The 21042-nt window shown below is 45.1% G+C and overlaps 1 protein-coding gene and 1 non-coding gene across 2 annotated transcripts in view; both read left to right on the forward strand.

Annotated features, from left to right (window-relative positions):
• The first annotated feature begins 3982 nt into the window (after positions 1-3982).
• On the forward strand, positions 3983-5581 carry LOC101693656. The gene is made up of 3 exons (XR_199537.3): positions 3983-4358; positions 4920-5112; positions 5251-5581. It is a non-coding gene; the product is annotated as an uncharacterized LOC101693656 (transcript).
• A 6172-nt stretch (positions 5582-11753) lies between these two features.
• The window catches only part of RNF182 (ring finger protein 182), a 62725-nt gene continuing 53436 nt past the window's right edge, over positions 11754-21042 (forward strand). Inside the window, exon 1 of the mRNA XM_004753741.3 lies at positions 11754-11891. The gene's annotated coding sequence lies outside the window, so the exon portion shown is untranslated. The remainder of the gene's footprint in view (positions 11892-21042) is intronic.

Raw genomic sequence — 21042 nt, forward strand, 5'->3', positions numbered from 1 at the left:
GTAAAGTGACTTAACATCATATCGTATCAAAGAAAGCCCTCGAGGGCACCTGGGTGGCTCAGTGGGTTAAAGCCTCTGCCTTTGGCTCAGGTCATGGTCCCAGGGTCCTGGGGTGGAGCCCCGCATCGGGCTCTCTGCTCAGCGGGGAGCCTGCTTCCTCCTCATTCTCTCTGCCTGCCTCTCTGCCTACTTGTGATCTCTGTCAAATAAATAAATAAAATCTTAAAAAAAAAAAAGCCCTCTGTATTAGCAGACGATCAAACTTCCCATCAGTGTTCCTCCTCAGAGCTATCTTGCAGGCAAGCATCCCCTTGTTTAGCTAAGTCAGCCTTCTAGAACAGACCTTGGACAGCTGCTGTGCTCCCCTATCTCTTTACCGTGCTGGCAACCAGTCTGGCCCACGGTCTTCTGCGTTTTATTTGAGCTTCAACTATCTTCCTCTTGCTTCTGTCCTTTCAGTCATTCCTTCTTAAATGGCTCAATTGCTCCGCTTATTCCCACCAAGGTCTCTTGAATGGAGCCCGGCTTCAAAAAGCCCTCTGCTGGGGCGCCTGGATGGCTCAGTGGATTAAGCCACTGCCTTTGGCTCAGGTCATGATCTCAGGGTCCTGGGATGGAGCCCCACATCTGCCTCAGCATTCCTGCTGAGCAGAGAGCCTGCTTCCCTCTCTCTCTCTCTCTCTGCCTGCCTCTCTGCCTACTTGTGATCTCTCTCTCTGTCAAATAAATAAATAAAATCTTAAATAAATAAAAAAAAGCCCTCTGCTGTTTGTAGTCTCACATTGGATCTGGAACGTTTCTTCTTTCCCTCAGGGGGAGGTAGAGATGTGCGGGCCATGCGAGATTGCAACGTGTTGGAAAGAACATGGCAGTGACCGTGGGAATGCCAGATGCCAGGCGATGAGCAACATCCCTGAAAAGGTACATAAAGTAAATCTGAGGGAAGAATGAACAGCAAGGACAAGTGAGGATACAAAGAAGCGTCCTGTGGATGCAGTGATGAAAGATAAATGACACCTGTCCACGGGCGGGCAGGAAGTGGCAAAGGTTGGGTGACTCTGTTTGAGTGAACGCTCCCGGTAATAGAGGAATTTTCCCACAGAGCAGGATAAGCCCCTCGGCCCGTTTACTTAGCAATCCACGTGAGAAGAAATGAATAGTGATAGATAGCCTTTCAGCTTAATTGAAGTAAACAGAAGAGAAATGTTTTCAGTAACAGTGCCTGAAAATAGCCGAGACAGTAAAACAAGCCACAGCTTAAATGAATCAGGTAGGCTTGTTTTGCTTGTATAGATTCAGCTGTTCTTCATCCTCTTTCTGGTGATGATGATGATGATGGAAATATTAGCAATATCAGTTATGACCATCAATTGATTAGGTCTGGGTTAATCTTTATGGGAAGTCCTTCATTCACTCCTATCACTACCGATTTCCTGCCTATACAGTACCTTATGGGTATTGAACCAGACAGGGAGCAGGACTCAGCCCTCGGCCGGTGCAGCAGCTTCCTTGCCCAGCGACTCCCTTGCTTTTCTCACCTGGCATTGTGCTCCCCTCTGGGGCATGACGTCATTGGCCTACACCAATCATGGCTTTAGAATTTCCTTTCAGCTGGGATTGGCCCGGGGGATGAGCACGTGACCCAATTCAGTCCACAAAGACTTAAGCTGCTGAGGAATTCTGGGAAAGATGTTTTCCCGGGATCAAAGAGAGTAGTGTAACGAGGAAGGCCTTTTGTCCCATCCCACTTCTTCCTGTGTGGAGGTAGTTGAGTGAGGATGTGACGTTTATAGCCGTGGCAGCCATTTTGTGACTATGAGGGCCCACTGCCTGCTTACTGAAAAGCAGAGCAGAAAGATGGCAAGAGCTCACCCTTGGTTGGTAGTAGGAGGCTTGTCTTCTTGCAGAATCCTCTTCCTCTAGATGTCTTGTTTTATGAAATAAACACCTGTTATTTGGGCTCCTTTTAGTCATTTCCTTCTTTGCAGTGGAAAGCATCCTACCTGATCCAAGGTGCTGTGGTCTGAATGGGTCCCCCTAAAATTCTTATTTATTTATTTTTAAAAATTATTTTAATTTTTATTTATTTATTTCAGATTTTGAAATAATATTTATTTGACACAGAGAGAGATCACAAGTAGGTAGAAAGGCAGGCAGAGAGAGAGGAGGAAGCAGGCTCCCTGCTGAGCAGAGAGCCCGATGTGGCGCTCGATCCCAGGACCCTGGGATCATGACCCGAGCTGAAGGCAGCGGCTCAACCCACTGAGCCACCCAGGCACCCCTAAAATTCATATTTTAAAACCTAATCCCCAGTATGGTGGTATTAAGAGGCAAAGATTTTGGGAGGCGCTGAGGGCATGACAGTGGAACCTTCATGAATGAGATTAGTGCTCTTATAAAAGAGACCCCGCAGAGATCCCTTCCCCTTCTGCCATCTGAGGTTGTAGCAAAAAGACCCTGGTCTATGCACCAGGAAATAGGTCCTTCACCAAAACACATTTGCCAGAGCCTCCATCTTGGACTCCCCAGCCTCTAGAACTATGTATGAGGAAGGAATATTTGGTGTCAGAGCCATCCAGGATAAGGTGTTTTTGTTAGAGCAGCCCAAACGGACAAAGACGCAGGTACTTGAATAATTTTACGTTCCGCTGCCACAATTGTGAAAACAGTCAAGACAACCATCTGGGGTGTATTCCATTAGTTTGTTCCATTGTCCCCCGAGGCTGAGCTATCTTTCTGCTCCCTGGCATTTCAATCACTTTAATCATCTGATTTTGTGCACACACATCCCAGTTTTACAAATAAAGTCCCTGAAGAGAAAACAAAACCAAATTAAAAGTTTGCTTAAACAAATTGATCCCATAAAATCCTTTTGGAGTAAAAGCTGATGGAACAAATGTGTTTCGAGCACTAGAGCGTTCGGGGCTGTTAAACAGGGCAAAAGTCCAAGAAAGGAAAAAAACCTCCAACAAAAGAAGCCCACATGAGTAATTAGGGACCCAGGAAAGGAAGCCCAGATTGCAACTCTGAAGCTCTGCTTTTTTTTTTTTTTTGCCAGTAAGAGTGCTGTTAGAGAAACGGGATGAGTTAATTTCCAGGCTCCATTTTACAAATTGGCACCTCTTCCGTTTGCCTTCGCCCAAAACCCTGAACAACCAAGCACCACCTCCCATACAGAGCAGGATGACAAAAGAAAGCCTTCATGTGTATGGCCTTTTGAAGGGTAAGCAGAAATCCGGAGCAATGACCCCCATGCAGGTTACAGCTGGACGGGGAGTTCTACCCTGGGTGAAGTACTTAACTAATTAATTCAACGAATAGCTCCCATTGGAGGGCAGGACACCATGTCAGAGGAAAGATGCCATGCGAGGGGATATGTGGGATTCAAAGGTAAGACATGCAACTTTGTGGATTGGGATTTTTTTATTCCTGACGTGCAAATACCACTCTAGCACAAAATGCAAGGTGGCAAGTTCTACAAGAGAGATACAAGGTCATGTGCTATGGGAAGTACCAGGTGGGCGAGATTCTATCCCACCAAGAGGATGGGAGATTGGGGTGTCTGGATGGCTCAGTCAGTGAAGCATCCAAGTCTTGGTTTTGGCTCAGGTCATGATCTCAGGGTCTTGGGATGGAGCCCCATGTCAGGGCTCTGTGCTCAGTGGTGAGTCTGCTTGAAGACTCTCTCTCTCACCCTCTCCTCACTCCTGTGTTCTCCCTCTTGCTCTCTTTCTTTCTCTCTCAAATAAAAAAATACATCTTTTTTTTTTTTTTTTTAATGGATGGAGGATTGCTTCATGGAGTTGGGGAGCTTTTCAAGTGAGCTTTGAAGGGGCACCTGGGTGGCTCAGTGGGTTAAAGCCTCTGCCTTTGGCTCAGGTCATGATTCCAGGGTCCTGGGATGGAGCCCCACATCGGGCTCTCTGCTCAGCTCTTCCTCTCTCTCTGCCTGCCTCTCTGCCTACTTGTGATCTCTCTCTCTCAAATAAATAAATAAAATCTTAAAAAAAACCCAAAAACCTTACTAGGCTTATGGAAATGAAAGTGAGGAGGACGGTGGACTCGAAATTCAAGTATTTTGAAGACTGAGTTGATAGAATGTGGCAAATGGCCAGTACAAAGGGCAGAGAAAAAAGTTCACCCGGCCTTCCCTCTAGAAAGTGAGTTTCTGAAAGAACGGAGTACCCTCCTAGCCTGCAGGTTTTGTTTTTATTGAAGTCAAACTGTTCTAATGAATGCGTTTCCCATTAGATGAGTTCACTGAAGCCCCCTGTGATGCCGCAGTCTCCATCAGCCTACACAACAGGCAGCCTCGCAAGATTCCTGGCTCCCTGCCTTTCCCGGGCAAGCTGTCATTGGTGAGGCTAACAATGGCGCTGGTCTTGGCGACAGTGGATATCCATCCATGGGAACCTGGCCTGGGACCAGCAGGCCTCTGAACTTCCTATACACTTCATTATTAATCACGGCCAGCTGTAATACTTGCGGAGGTTCTTTGAAGGCGGTCTTATAGAGGGTGTCAGAGAGCATTTAAGGAAGGGTGTGTGTGTGGGGGGGCACTGAGGGGGTGAAGTCCCAGGTCCTCAGCTGGAAAGACAAGGGTCCCCTGGGACTGTTCATCTTAAGAGTTAACATTGTATGGGGCAGGAAAATCCAGGAGGTCCTATTCACCGGGAAAGGATTTTTCCAGAGCTATAGATTTACCACTCTGGGTTTTAATTTTATTAAATAAAATGACTTTTCCTTATGCAGTTCCATACAATCTGCTCTTTGCTACTGTCCTAATATCGTTTCCTGCCGTGAGCCCATAAACACCCTGAATTCTGGCCACACTGAATCAAGGTCTCAGAACTTGATAAGCTGCTGCATCCGTTGTTCCCTCGACCTGGAATGACCTCCCTTTCCTTTGTTGCTTCCAGAGCCAGTGGGAAAATTACCTCCTGGGTGGCACGATCTCTGGATTGCCACAGAATGCTTACCCGCTCCGTTGCCACGGACTCTCGTCCCTTCTCTGCCCTCTGCAGTCCTCCTTCTCTCGGTGAGGCTGCCCCTTCTCTATGTCTAGGGCTCTCAGAGAATGCGATCTTCAAATTGACTCATGTTCATCAACAGGTAGGAAGTTCATATCTTAGTGGGTTATTCTTCTCTTGACATATCTGCTCTAATCTTTTAAAAATCTGTGGCTTTTCTCCTTAATAGAGGTTGACATATTTGGCTCATTCCCTGGCCTTCCTCTAATCTCCTTGGCAGACTGAGATTTCTATGTGTATCCTGGTACAGCTCTTTCATTGGTGAGGAGCAGAAACCGGTTGAAGAAGCTGGAGGAAAAGAAAAGATGACTGTAAAAACCTGCTAGGAAACAAACTACGGCCGGCTCCCTATGAACTAGAACCTGACACTGGGGAGTCATCTGCTGAGAGACTGTCCACCTGGTGTTTATTGGGTTCCCACCATGCCAGGTACTATTCTAGAAGCTGGGGAGTCAGCGGAGCGTGGGGTGATGGCCAGTAGATACATTAACCAGTGACAATGTCAGAAGATGGTGTTTGGAAAACAATAAAAGATGGCCATGTGATCATGAGGAACTGGGTGCTGTTTCAAATTAGGTTGTTGGGAAAGTTCTCGTTGAGTGAGCAGATGTAAGACACAAGGGAAGTAGACCTGGGGGAAGAGCATTCCAAGTCAGGGGAAAAGCAGGGCAGGGGACTCCCATGGGAATGTGCTTGATGGGTTCAAAGAACAGAAAGAGAGCTCGTGAGATACCCTGTAGGCCTCTTGGGGGTCACAGAACTCTTGTCTCTGCTTCTATCCTTTTTTCTTTAATGCCAGAAGAGATCATTGAATTGGCCGGGGTCTTCTCCTTCAACACAGAATCCTTCATGGCAGGCCAGACACCCAAGATGCATTCTTGGCGCTGTCCTCTTCCTCATGCCCTAGAGGAAACCACTTCTCTGTTTTTCCTTCTTGTGAGACTTCTCCTCCGCTCCATCTCCGTGGCCACCCCCTGTCCACTCCAGCCCGTAATCGTCTCTTGCCTCATCTTCTGCCCTAGTGCATCATGGGCCTCCCCACGTTCATCTTTCTCATGGCAAATCTTGCCCGTGGCAAATCCGTGCTCCCTCACCTACAGTCATCTTCCAAAAATTGCTGATTGCTATTTGCTCATTCATGGTGGTGGTGCATGTTCGAGGATTTGGGGTAGGTTTTTCGGACTTACCTCCCCGTTGGGCAATCGGATATTTCTGGGAAATCTGAAGGAAAATATGCCGGATTGGAGGGTTTGGTTTTGTGAATGGTCTTGAGGCAGGAGCTCTGAGAACCACTCCTGTAGCCCAGTGATTTGGGACTCAGAGCCAGCTTCCTCTGAGTATGGTCTTGATCTTGTGCCCAGTTCTAATAACTGTGCTCTTCTTCTCCCCATCCTCCCCACGTCTGTCCCCATTTTCTTGGCCAACCACTTAGCTCATTGCCATGATCAGCCATGACCGTGGTCGTGTAGAGTAGGGCCCTTGTTCTGCCTACTAGAATAGATTCTTCCCAGGAGCTCCTTCTGCCCCTGTTGAAATCCTCCCTGGGCTCTGCCTACAGTTGTCGGATTTAACAAATAAAAACAGAGGATGTTTAATTAAATTTGAATTTCAACAAACCAAGAATACACCATTTAGAATCCATATGTCCCAAATACTGCACATCCGTATTTGATCTGGCCATTCTAACCTGCCCTTTGTTTAGGGTCCTCCCCACGGCACTGAGCAGAGCTTGTTCCAGATCTCTCTAGTACTGTGTAAGCTGCCACATCTGGCTACAGTCAAGCCTGCATCTGGTTGTTTTCCGTGATCGCTGCCTATCTAGCAAAGCAAGGCGTGGCTCTCAGAGTGATGGTGAGGCGTGGGTGGAAATGGCACCAGGCATCCTTCCTTTGACAATGTTGCGTACCTCAGCCACGAAGAGCCTGTCTGGTCATAACACCCTTGGCTTGCCTTTGATGGGGTTGAATTCTTCATGTATAATGCGCAAAACATCTAGTCACCAAGAGGGCCTTGAAAACAATTTTATTATTGGAATGATGTGCACAGCACATAACTTCCCTTTGATACCTCTTCTAGGCGCTCCCTGCAATCGTATTATGGCATTGGAGTCACATAGAACCTTTGATCAATGAGCTTTACTAAGCGATCTAATTCAAACTTATGAAATCCATTACCGGGCATAAGGGCAAGCTTCAATACCCTCATTTTATAGACGAGGAAACTAGAAACAAATCATTTCCATTCTACTAAGAGCTAATTTGCAGCTGTGTCAGGGATCAATAAGTAAATGAACTATGAATTTCAAACAGATAATATCGGATCTGGTTGATATGTTGACACATTTTTGCCACTGAAATGACATGAGCTGTGAGTGTGAGGGATGTCTGATGCCGGGGACCCCTGAAAAGAGATGTGAGCCTCAACTTCATGACTCAAACAAAGGAGGCAGCACCTTGACGTCAACTCCTTGAATATGACATTTTTGAACAAAGCCAAAAGTTAATTTATTTCAAACAAAATTTATTTAAACCAGATTAAAGCACAGCAAAAGTTTACTTTAATGTGATTTGATCAATATCAAATTATACTTTTGGCGGACATATTATGTTGAATCTCTCCATAGGGAGCTCTTGGCAAAGAACTGTGATGTATTTGTCTCTATTCTCTGTTTACCTGCCATTTTCCCCATTGGCAAATAATATGTATATATTTTTGAATTGGCTGCATAAGAAACACAAGGAGATAATAAATGTGTCTAAGGCAGTGCTTCTCCTTCCCGCCTACTTTTGGCTGTGTTCTTCAGGATTCTTAGAGGTTAATTCTGCTAATTAGCAGCAACTTCTCTCATACTGAAATTGAGCCCAGTGGTTCAATATATTTCCACTACCAAAGACCGACAATATTTTTCACCAGACCTGGTTAAGTAGCAATGTAATTTCAAAATTCATCTTATCTTTGTGGAACGGATTGCGGGGAGAAGTTAGTCTCCTTCCGTTCCCAAGCAGTTACGGAACTGGAACTGGGCTGATAAGAAAGCTGGAGGTCTTTTTCTTTTCTTTCCTTGCAAAAGCCATTAGGGGAGTCTGTAGTCTTTTGTCAACCAACACTTGTCCAGGGACCTCATTTCAACTTAGGTGAAATGCCCTGTGATTTGGCTGGATCTTTTCTTTCTTGAAGAGAATCACCATGATGAAGGACTTGAGAATGTAAATTGGGCGTCTCTTGGAGTTTTTGAAATAAACATCACCTAAACGGTCCTGTATGGCCACAGGTTGGTTTTCAGTTCAAGGCCCCCGGGATGCTCATACTGCTCAGGAACAGTGTGTAAAGAAGTGCATTTTTCTCTCCTTGCATGGATAGGACCGTCAATATTTGCCTTTTAGGGCAGATCTGTTTGGTGTCCTGGTGGGGTTATGGGAGGAGAGGAATTTGTGAGTTCTGGATTTTTAGCTTCTATACACTCGGCAGGATGTTTGTTTTTCTTTTTCAAGCTTTCTGAATGGCTGGAACCAATCAAATTTTAAAACTATCCAGGAGGAAGACTAATTTTAAGACATAGGCAATAGAGGTATTTTTTCCCCCTGTGTTTTGAATGCATTCCTATCCCCTCATTAAACACTATCCAAAGAGACCCAGAAGGCAGGGTCCAGGAGGAGGAGCTGCTTAATGCGGTTGTAAATGAGGACACATTGCAGTTTGCACTTTTTTTTTTCTCTGCCTATTCCAGAACTCATGGCTTAATGGAATAAAGTATATTTGAGCTCACGCTCTCAAATAACTTAAAGATATTTCCTAGTGTGTGCTTAAGAGTCTAGTAATTCTGCTTCTAAACACCTGCATGGCCTTGTACCCACTGTGGAATAAATATCAGCTCTTTTTTTTTTTTTAAGATTTATTTATTTATTTGGCAGAGATCACAAGTAGACAGAGAGGGCAGGCAGAGAGAGAGAGAGAGAGAGAGAGAGAGAGGAAGGGAAGCAGTCTCCCCGTGGAGCAGAGAGCCCGATGCGGGGCTCGATCCCAGGACGCTGGGATCATGACCTGGGCCGAAAGCAGAGACTTTAACCCACTGAGCCCCCCAGGTGCCCCTATATTTTGTTTTAGCTAAAAATTAAGGAGAAGAGCTAACTTTGGGTTTCTTGATGATATTTTATTTTTAGAAAAGATTTTATTTATTTATTTGTCAGAGAGAGTGAGCACAGGCAGAGGGAGAAGCAGGCTCCCCACTGAGCAAGGGGCCTGATATGGGACTCAAGTCGTGAAATTGGGTGTGTATTTTATACTTACTGAGCATATCAGTTTGGACCAACCCCAATTCAAGTGCTCAGCAGCCTCGTGTGGCTTGCAGTGGCCACTGAATTTGTGTGCCTCCGCAAAATCTTTTTAGCAAAGTCAGTTTAGCACTTTACATATTTCAAAAATGATGAGAATCAGAAAGGCTATTTACGCATCCACACAAAAATTTCTCAGTGTCAGTAGCTCTGTTTCCGACATAACTGAATTGGATTAATGGCTGCCACATAACCTGTTCAAATGATGTCCCCTGGCCGGTACGGTGACACATTCTTGAAGAGTAGTTTCCTTACAATTTTGTCATTTTGTCTAAAAGTTAGAACGGAGCAGACCTTCAGATGAAACTAAATCTCCTTGAGAAAAGTGAATGTCTTCAAGGAATGTCATAGAGTAAGACAGAACTAGGTCACTAAGTAATTCGCTAAGTGTGGGCCACTATGGACTTTTCCAAGCTTGTAGCATCTGAGGGCAGGGCTGGCCAATTTAGGAGGTCTACACTGCTCTGTATTCTGTTCTGAGCCAGGCAGTAATGTATCTGTCAACAAACATTTAGTAAGGACCTTTTTAAAATTATTTATTGAAAAATTGCTGATACGTGCTCATCGAAAAACAGCAACTAACACATTCAATGATTCTGAGCTGTATGTAGTAACAAGTGATGATTCCTTCAGTTTTTACCCTAGTTTCAGAGATAACCACTGTTAAAAATTAGGTTTGTATTCTCCCAGATCTTTATCTATATGACTACGTCTATGTGTGTGTCTGTCTGCTATCTATCTATCTAAAAATTCTCTTGCACAGGAATGGATAACCCCACACATGTTGTTCTGGAGCCCCTCTCTTTTTAGTATAAGAAATCAGTAACTTCCTGTGTATCATATATATATATATATATATATATATATATATATATAATCTGTAATGGCTACATAGTACATAGGCTTTTTTTTTTTTTAAGATTTTATTTATTTATTTGACAGGCAGAGATCACAAGTAGGCAGAGAGGCAGGCAAAGAGAGAGAGGAGAAAACAGTCTCCCCTTGGAGCAGAGAGCCTGATGTGGGGCTCGATTCCAGGACCCTGGGACCATGACCTGAGCCGAAGGCAGAGGCTTTAACCCACTGAGCCATCCAGGCGCCCCAGTACATAGGCTATTGATGGATATACAAGTTGTTTCGAATTTCTGCTACCACAGACTTCTGCAAGGTGCATGCTTGCCCATCTGTAATTGCACACTTGTACATTTATGCCTGACAGATTTCTAAGAACTGAGATAGCAGGGTGAAAGGCATGTATATCTTAAAAATATTTTTTTAAAGGATTTTACTTATTTATTTACTTACTTAGAGAAAGAGTGTGTGTGCATGGGGAGGGGCGGTTGGGGGAGAGGGACAAACAGACTGTATCTTGTGTGCAGAGTCCATCTTGGGGTTCGATCTCACCACCCTGAGATCACCACCCTGAGATCAAGACCTGAGCAGAAACCAAGAGCCGGGTGCTAACCCACTGAGCCACCCAGGTACCCCTGCTCATCTTAAATTTTGACAAATACTGCCAAACTGCTTAACAGCCTGACGGAAAGACCTTTTGTCTTGACTTCATCTGGATGAATGTTCCTGTTACAGGAAACTGGCCAGCCTTCCAGAAGAACAAGCTGTTTTTATTCTCCACCATAAACCGGATCTTATATTTTCATCGATTAATACGTATGGCTTCAATTGGTAATAACATTGTTCTGCTTTATAGCTTTTCAGATAGGTAGCAAACCCAGAGAACATCAGGTACCCTGGATTTTTTTTTAAAAATTTAAGTTATTGACATTCCTTTGGTGATTCACAAATGCCAGAAAATAAATGCCATGCTCCCTGGGACCTAAATGCCATGCTCACCACGGGTTTGGGATTCAGGAACTGATCTTTCAAGAAAACATAGTATGGGGTGATGACTCACTCACCCCAGGGTAGCTGTCCTCTAGCTCTGTCCTTTAGAGGAAGCACTACCGTGGGTCTGCTAGTACTTTTCCTCCCTCTCCAAGAATTTCCTTAAGAAGGGACGCAGGTGCCAAGGTCAGCCTCGCCACTCTCTTCTGGGGAGGGCCCTGCCACGGTCCGTAGTGCGCGGCAGGTCGCTGGCACGGGATGAGCCCGCACAGCCTGGAACCGAGCAGCCGCAGCCGCTGCGATCCACAGGGCAGCCTGAAAGTTGAGTTTCAGCTTGGGAGGTTACAAGTGCATCCTGTTGTTTATAGCGAAAAACCGAAGCCCACTACCCTCCCCCCGCCCCCATCTCTCCTCCCGGAGCCCGCCCCAGGACCGAGGCGCGGTGTGGACGGAGCGGAGAGCAGACCCAGGTGGGGCGATGCTGGTGAAAGGGGAGGAGCAGGAGGAGGAGGAGGAGGAGCAGCAGGAGGAGGAGGAGGCACGGTTTCCCTTGGCAGCTCCGCGCGCGCTGCGGCAGTGGCAACAGGAGCGCCGAGTACCAGTTGCTCAACACTTTATCAGTTTGCCCTGCTCGCTCTTCCCTCTTCAGGGAATTTCCATTTTGAGGGTACAGCTCCACAGCCGAGAGGTGCGGTGGGCGGGGCCTTGGCGTGTCCAGGGCGGGAAATCAAGGGGTGGGGGGTGCCGACCCGGGTGGGAATAAGACGGGCCCCGGGCTGGCTCGCGTCTGTCCCCTTCCCCGCTCGCAGGGGCGGGACCCACCGTTCGGTGCGGGAGACCCGGAGAGGGGTGTGCTTGTGGTGGCGGCGGCTCCTGGCTGGGGGGGGGGGGGCTTGTCCCCTCGGAGCACCCAGACTGCCGAGCAGGAGGGCGGGGGTCGCGGCGGCGGCCCCGCGCGGCCCGGACCCTGGGTGCCGGGGGGGTGTGTTCCCCCACTGCGCCCCGGGCCCCCGGCGGTTGCCATGGTGACGCAGGGTCGGCGGCGCGGCGCAGTGGAAACAAAGCGGCCCGCCCGCTCCTCGCGCGAGCTCCTCCTCCGCCGGCGCCTCCCTCCCCTCCCCTCCCCGGCCCCGCCGCCGCCGCTGCTGCCGCCGCTGCCGGAGCGGCTCCCGGCCCCGCGCCCGCCGCCACCGCCGCCGCGGGCCAGGTAAGGGGAGGGCGCCCGCGGCCGGGGAGGGCTCGGGAGGGGCGCTCGGGGGTGGGGGGCCGCCCGCCGGGCCGGGTCGCTCCCGGGTCCCCGAGGGGCGCGTCCCCGCCGGGCTCCGGCCGGCTGGGCCCCCGACGCCGCCGCCACGCGGGGGCCTCTGCCCCTCTGCCCCTCCGGCGCCTCCGGCCCGGCCGCCCGCCGCCCGGGGACGGCGCCGCGGGGGAACGGGCGCGCTGCGGCCGGCGGGGCGGGCAGAGCCTCGGCAGGCGGGCGCTCGGCCGGGGCTTCGACGGGCTGCCCTGCGCGGGGCTGCCCCGAGCTGCGGTGCGCGGGGGGCCGGCGGCGCCGACCGCGCGGCTCTCCTTTGGTTTGGTTTGGCGCGTTCGGCTGGCTTTGGGGCGGGGGGGCGGGATTTCCCTTTGGACTCGCCTGTGTCCTAGATGATCCTCTAGGAGGACGGGATGGGGAGGCTCGCAGGGGGAGGAAGCGAGACGTTTTTTAGTCTCCGGAAAGTGAGCCCGTACTTAGGTGCCTGGGACCCAAGCGTTCTGGTGCTTCTGAAGTTCGTGTGCATTTTGAACACAGTCACCTTTCTCTTTGGAAGGTGTAGTTACACCTGTAACGGGATGGGAAGGGTAGCCCGGGCTTCCCATCCAGCAACACCAGAGTTAACAGGAGGACCAGTGCTTTGGGGGTTAGGTGCTTGGCCCCGGTGTCACTGCTATTGTTTCTGGAAGGTATTGTGTTCATGCTTTAAGGAGCTGCAAAATGCTTTGCGTTTTTCCGTGTAAGGAAGCGGCAGTCTTGAGCACCTCAGGAGGCACATAGCTGGGCGGTGTTTGCACCTGTGTTTTGAGGGCAGGGAGAGGGTTAAGATGCTGTTGCCAAGGGCGTTTGGGTGCTGGCTGGGGAATTGCTCAAGTTCTTGGTGCCTCCGTCTGAACGGCCCCAAGCCTTGCCATCATTCATGATACTTAGTTTGTTGCAGACACAAAGAATGAATACCATTGCAAAGACTATTTTGTACCTCTTTAGATAACATGTGTGATAATGTGGTAGACAGCAGTATTCATTTTCAGACACAGAGCTCATCAGTCTAGAAGGAAATAATGTATTAGTACTATTTGTTTTAATTGGCGAGAGATGTGGGTTGGTAACTGAAAAATGATTCAACTAATTAAATTGTATTCCCAATTGAATAAAATAATACATAAGTTGGAATAGGCCAGTCAGAGAATGTTCTACAGAATGCGAGAAAGAAGGTTTTTGCCTAAAGGTAGTTCGTGAAAAGAAACCAGTGGCACGGATCATTTAGAATTGCAGTTAAGTTGATTAGAATTATGGCTATTAAAGCTACTTGAGGTGTCAGGCATAAAGTGATTATCTAATATTCCTCTTCTTTCTTTTGGGATTTCAACACCTGTTAGCCTGCTGATTACCAGATTTCTAAGTCAGTTTGTATTTGCTGGCAATTTTAAATAATGCCAATTCATAAGAAGATTGTATTGAAACTAAAAAATGAAGTTGCAACAACAGTTTCCAGATTATTTCACAATGGCATTTGTTTTTAAACTGATTTTACCTGTAGAGTGAGTCACAGATGCTCCGCTAAATAGTCTTTGATGGCGATAATGAAATGGTACATTGATTAAAATGAAGTAGATCTCTTTTGAGAAGGTAACCAGGAGAGAAAATAAGTATTTTCTCATTCAAGCATGAAGGCAATCAGAGTATTGAAGCCTAGGCATGTTATATAGGCGCAGAATGTAGTTTCATGTCTTGTAGTAAAAATAATGATTTTGTGCTCGGAGGTACCAAGAATACAGCTTTGTTCACGTATTTGTCAGCAAATCCAGCATTCAGGTGCAAGGACTCTGGATCCTCTCTGCAGCCGGATGGAACCCTCGCTCTGGGTTCCAGCCTCAACATTTACATTGTGGTCCTTAGTTTGTATTCCGAAGGAGGGAGGTATCCAAGGTTAATTCAGCACAATAAGGACTCATGTGTCACCTTTGCTACTCAAGGCACAAGATTCAATAGAGTTTGGCATTTTTTATTCATTCATTCATTTATTTTTTTTAAGAGTTTGGCATTTTTAAAGCTGTCTCTCTTCCCAAAAAATAAAGTCAGTAAACATCAGGGTTAAACAGTTAAGGGGCTTCAGGCACCGCTTTGTAGTTTATTATGAAAGTTCTGAAGCATGAAATGGAGCTTTCATCAGTGCATTAAGGAACAATAATTTGGCATGTTTATATATGTTGCTAGAATTCTGGGGCATGTGCATACCCCAAAATGAAAGAAAAAAAGTACTTGTCATCTCCTCAGTAGCTCCCTAGGACACGCAAAGGAAAAGTGTGCTTTATGGCCTTGATTTAGATTAGCCACCTGGTGGAAATTGGGAATAGCACAGCCATCTTCAGGTGTGAAAACTAGTTGTCCCCCTGGTCTTTTCACAGTAGCAGGACTCTTCTCCAGAATTCCTAGGCTCAAGACTCTTAATTTTATGAAGTGAAGCTGGTCCTTGTTTTTGGGATAAGTTATAAAATATGGTCTGATAATTGTAATCACAGCCATTATTCTACCGGAAGCATCCTGCAACTTCACTTATCAAGCCTGTCCACAGATGGAAAATGAGCCCAGAAACATTCTCGGTCAAGTTAGGAGTCACATTATACCCGTGTCGTTGAAAGTCTGTTGTTCTGTAACCGCGTGAGCAAGCTGGCAGGGGCAGCAGAAGGCCACCGAAGACTTTATTGGCTGTTTCTGGGTCAGCGTTCTCTGGCAGTTTCTAGTTGCCCTGTGCTAACATGCTGACTGGTTGGTACCTTGGCATCGAGTATCATGTGCTGTGGCCTTTATAAAAGTCTATTTGTGAAGGATGATAGTTTTTTTTTTAATGATTTCTTCATTACTAAAGCCCTTAGGCATGGATTTGTAGTTGGGGAGAGGAATATGCCCCTGAGACCTGGAGGAAAAATGCTATAAATATAAGGTTAACCAACCTGTTGTGCAGGGCAGTATTGATCATAATGATAGCGCTGAGACAAGGCATGGGAGGCACATGGCAGTGGTGACGGGAAGGGATGTTTTGTGACATGGATTATTAATAGTGAATGATGGAGATTGAGGAATGTTTGCCGGGCATATGTTTTATTTTTTGTGCTCCCAATTAACATGAAGTAAGATGTCTTAACCATTTGGTAGAGCACAAATACTTGGGGGGGGGCGCTATATATATTTATACTGTCTGGCACTTGATGGGAGTGTTTTTAAGTACAGTTCAAGTACAAATCAATCAGTGATTGATTTCCTTACCTGTCAGTTTTTGGTAGCAATTATATAGTGCAGTATTAATCGTCAGTCAATGAATGTTTATCTGGTGTTTCCTTCTGTATATTTTGTATTGCTTGATCGAAGTTATCTGAGCTCTAGGGGTGAGGAATTACTTGTTTCCAACTATTGTGATTATTTCTTGTATTTTATCTCTAAATCGTGATGAACAAAATCCAAATACTCTCCTTGGGCCTAGTTTTCAACCATCTTTTTTCTTATGGGGAAAAGTTAATTCCTTAATCTTCTGAAATAATTTTATATCCCCAGAGTGTTAAGAAAATAAGATTTGGTTAGTTTGTTATTCAACCAGAAGAATACTGGAAACTTAGTTTATAGTAGTGTGCATTAAGAAAAAAATGCAAAACATGTTACAGTCTCACATTTTGGACATTTGCGTAGATGTATGATGAATAGGAAAATTGGGGGTTCTGGAGGGTGAGGAATTGTGTATTTCCCTAAGTGTTTTCCATTAGATCCCTGCTTCTTTACCTTATAATCAGCTGAAGTGAAAACCAAAGGACTAAGAAGTGGAGGTTTTCAGTGACTTAACAGATATTAGGGAGTTTAATACATCCTGAAAGTCTGCAGGGGTTTGATGCTCCAGGGGACAGGAGGGAAAAAAAAAAAAAAGACTCTGATGGCATTAATAATCTCTTTATCACTCTATGGTCCAAACTCCTGAAGAGATTACGCGAGGGCTCTTTCCTTGGTTTTCCGAGGTTGGCCCCTCCTGCATTAGAGATGCCAGTCCTGGTCTCTTAGCCCCACCTTTTCTCCCCACTGACCTAAAAGTGACTCCTTTGAACTGTGACTAAGTGCACTTTGAATAGTATTAACCACAGATTAACTATGTGTTTGCCTAACATATTTGATGTGTTTACATGAGAAATTGTGTTTCTAAGGATCAGTCCATTATGAACCTTCTTCCCTTTCTGATAACCATAGTCGGCCAACGGAGACATGGCATTTTCCACAATTTTATCACTCTGTGACATGTCAGACATAATTATGTTGAAGAACAGATGCTTACTCATAGTCTTGAATTGTAAATCTACACTAAAAGGTTTCCGTGTGGTCTTATTGGCATTTCCTCTCGTTACATATGGCTTCCGCAGACCTTGTTTAGTGTGACTGCGGTTGCGTCTTTTTTCTGTCAATCAATCAAAACCCTCACGAGAGCTTCCTATGAGCCAGGCCCTTTCCTTTGCACTGCACAACTACTGGCTTATTTAATGCTCACAAGAAACCGAGGAGGGAAGTACTTTTGTGATCTCCAGTTTAAGACAGAGAAAACTGATGTGATCATTTTTGTTGTATTAAGCTAAAGGTACACAAAACATACCAGAATCCTAGTGTGTGTGTGTGTGTGTGTGTGTGTTTATGTTTATGTGAAGGAATGCAGGGAACTTTTTTAATCAGGTCACTGATATGTGTGTGTATATGTTTGTATAATAGTATAGAAATAATGATGCTCATTGTTATGGCACTTTGACATTTTTTTCTCATTTTAATGATGAGAAACGAAGCCTAAAATCTTAAAACAAGAAGGATTTCTTCGTAGCATATTGTGACATGTTCCAGAGTGTTTTTTTCTATATAAAGAATCTACAGTAGAGCCAGCCGACTGGGCTGGCTCAGTAGGTAGAGCACATGACTCTTGATCTTGGGGTTGTGAGTTCCAGCCCCATGCTAGGTGGAGAAATTACTTAAAAATAATATCTTAGGGATGCCTGGGTGGCTCAGTTGGTTAAGCAGCTGCCTTCGGCTCAGGTCATGATCCCAGCGTCCTGGGATCGAGTCCCGCATCGGGCTCCTTGCTCCGCGGGGAGCCTGCTTCTCCCTCTGACTCTGCCTTCCACTCTGTCTGCCTGTGCTCACTCTCTCTCTCTCTCTTACAAATAAATAAATAAAATCTTTAAAAAAAATAATATCTTAAAAAAAAAGAAACTAGAATAGATTGATTTCCAAAAATGATGCTTTCTGAAGAGAGCTGTCCTTTCACTTATTATTTGTATTCAATATTAACAGAATCCGTATTTCCTATGGTGTTAATTTGTTGTATACGTTAAGTATGTCTTTAAATGGTTGTCTCTTCTGCATTGCCTTTTGTGGGCTCACCTCAGTCTGGTCTTACCTGTTTTTTCCTTAGCTAACTTCTTGCCCTAAGGATTAGATTTCTGCGTATACCTTTTAAAAAAACCAAAACCAAAACAAGTTGATATGTTGTGTTGAAAAATACTTGTATCTCTTTCTTTGTGCTAGACTGTAAGCTTCTGAAGAACAAGAACCATGGGGGCGCCTGGGTGGCTCAGTGGGTTAAGCCGCTGCCTTCGGCTCAGGTCATGATCTCAGGGTCCTGGGATAGAGTCCCACATCGGGTTCTCTGCTCAGTGGGGAGCCTGCTTCCTCCTCTCTCTCTCTCTGCCTGCCTCTCTGCCTACTTGTGGTCTCTGTCTGTCAAATAAATAAAATCTTAAAAAAAAAAAAAAAAGAACAAGAACCATGTCTTACTTATTTGAAAAGATAAGGTAGGGCGCCTGGGTGGCTCAGTGGGTTAAGCCACTGCCGTCAGCTCAGGTCAGGATCTCAGGGTCCTAGGATCGAGTCCCACATCGGGCTCTGCTCAGCAGGGAGCCTGCTTCCTCCTCTCTCTCTGCCTGCCTCTCTGCCTACTTGTGATCTCTCTGTGTCAAATAAATAAATAAAATCTTTAAAAAAAAAAAAAAAGAAAAGATAAGGTAGGTACAAGTATGCTTTTCTTAATTGAATACTTTAAAAGTTTTTTTTATGTGATATAAAATCACTACATTTTACTCTAGTTGCAAAGTCAGTAGTGAGGGCTTAAAAAATCAATGTTAGGGGCTTAGGAAACTGACTCAAGTTTTATGTATCATTAGGGCACTATATAATTAATTTGAGATTTCATTTGAAACACAACATTAGAAATCACATCACAGTTCTGTTTTAACTTACTTGGATTTCTGATATTCATGTCTCAAAGATTATATATAAAAAGCATAAAAAGATAGTAGCTAGCTTGTTGTAGAAGTACAGGGTGTTATATGTAAGTGTGGAATCACTACATTGTACGCTGGAAACTAACATTATACTATACATTAACAACTGGAATTGAAATAAAACTTAAAAAATAATAGCTAATTTAATTTTATTTTAGCAATTATGAATAAACTTTTGATTCTGGTCAATGAGCAAAAAATGGATCTTCAAATATCATTACGTTTATAATAATTTGAGTTCTTATAATAATTTGCCCCTCCCCACTCCATTTAAAGTGATTAATACTGATTAAGCATTTTAACTTAAGTGGTTTTTTTTTTTTAAGATTTTATTTATTTATTTGAGAAAGAGAGTGCGCGCCTGTGGGCAAAAGTGAGTCTAGGAGCAGAGGGAGAGGGACAGGAGACTCCCTGCGGAGCAAGGAGCCCAAAAAAGGGGTTGGGAGAGAGGATCAGTCCCAGGACCCTGGGATCATGACCTGAGCTGAAGGCAGCTGCTTACCCCACTGAACCACCTAGGCACCACTCAGTGGTCTTTTCTTATTTAAACAACATGAAAAGTAAGAGTAAGGGACAGGTGTCCATAAAAGCAAGGACTGAAGCAGAGTTCTATAGGTTCTTTGAATGAATGTTATAGTAGCTCCCATTTATTGTGCACTGACTTGGTGCCTGGTAGTCTATCAGTAGAGTTGGTGAATTTAAAAACATGATTCATGTGAATAAATCACAATTTGAAGTTGACCAAAATTAATTTGCTGATTATGGTCAAAGACTGTTTCCTAGTGCCTTGAAGATGCTTTTCCCTGGAGGATGCTTTGGGAAGAGAGGCCACTGAGCACTGAGGACTGCAGCAGGCTGGGCAGGTTCCGGACGGTCGGTGTGGTCCATTAGAGGAAGAGGGGGGGTCCTCAGGGGAAAACCAAGAACATTACACCCTTGCTTGTGCGTGCCTTGCAGACACCAGGTGGGGTGAGTTCTTTCTCTCCATCTGTTTTTAGAATTAAAACCAAAATTAAATGGAGTTATCTTCTATCCCCTGGATTTATTTTATTTTATGAAATGAAAAATCACTCCGTACACATCGTATACCCAAGGATGGATGCCTCGGGGGTCAGAGCCACACGGGGGAGAGGTCCTTGTCCTAGGATGCTGGAGGTCTGGATGAAGTTAGAAGCCTTGATCTTTGAACTCACCGAACCTGCTCTGGTTGCCAGACCTTAGCACTGTTTGCTTTGCTGAGACTGCTCTTTCTCCAAGGAGTTGTGTGCCTTACTCCCTGTTTGTTTCAGGCCTGTGCTCTGATGTTACCAGAGTGGCCCTCCCTAAGCATACTGTGCAAAATTGTAACATTTATCTCCAGTCCAGGCTCTCTCTGCTCTCTCCATTCTCTGTTCTTTCCCACAGCTCTGTTACCACCTGGCATGTCATGTAAATTAACAAAAATTATATATCTGTCTTACTCTTCCATTGTGTAAAATTCCATAAAGACCCTTGCTCTTCTTTTTTTTTTTTTAAATTTTTGAAGATTTTTATTTTTTTGCTACTGTCTTCTTAGCCTCTAGAATGATGTCTGGAACATAGTAAGTGCTCAATAAACACTTCTTGAATGAAAAAGATAATTTTGTATGATCGTTGCCTGTTTCCAGCAGAAGGTACCAATTTTAGCAAAACTCTGGAATGTTATAGGGGAGTTTTAGATTTCCATAGTTAAGCCTCTGCCTGCTTGATGTGGTCAAATGATTGTCTCTCTAACTTAGTAAGTGATCCCAGAGAAAAGCACAGAAAATACCATCCTCTATTCTAATAAACCGATCGAAATTATTGATTTGGTGAAACTTGAGACCTCTATAATCGTTAAGACAAGAATATTTCCATGGCAGAGACTTTCTCAAATCGGTGGAGAGCTTTTTAATAATACCTTTATATTTTCATTGTCTTGTTGAAGGCTTAAAAAAATGTACTGTATATATAGTTCCCTTCTTTTTTCAAAGGCTTTGTAAAAATGAATATAAACCATTTGGAGATAATTTTTGAACCTTGCTAATGTTAATATGAATTGGAATTTCTTTTCTTTTAAGGATTTTGTTTATTTATTTGACAGAGACAGCAAGAGAGAAAATACAGGAGAGTGGGGTGGGGGTGGTGGGAGAGGGAGAGGCAGGCTTTCCACTGAGCTAGCAGCCCCATATGGGGCTTGATCCCAGGACTTTGGGATCATGACCCCAGCCAAAGGCAGACACTTGACGACTGAGGCACCCAGGCACCCCTGAATTAGAATTTCT

Source organism: Mustela putorius, unplaced genomic scaffold (assembly GCF_011764305.1).
Source record: "Mustela putorius furo isolate JIRA1106 unplaced genomic scaffold, ASM1176430v1.1 tig00003870_pilon_pilon_pilon, whole genome shotgun sequence".
Lineage (NCBI taxonomy): Eukaryota > Metazoa > Chordata > Mammalia > Carnivora > Mustelidae > Mustela > Mustela putorius.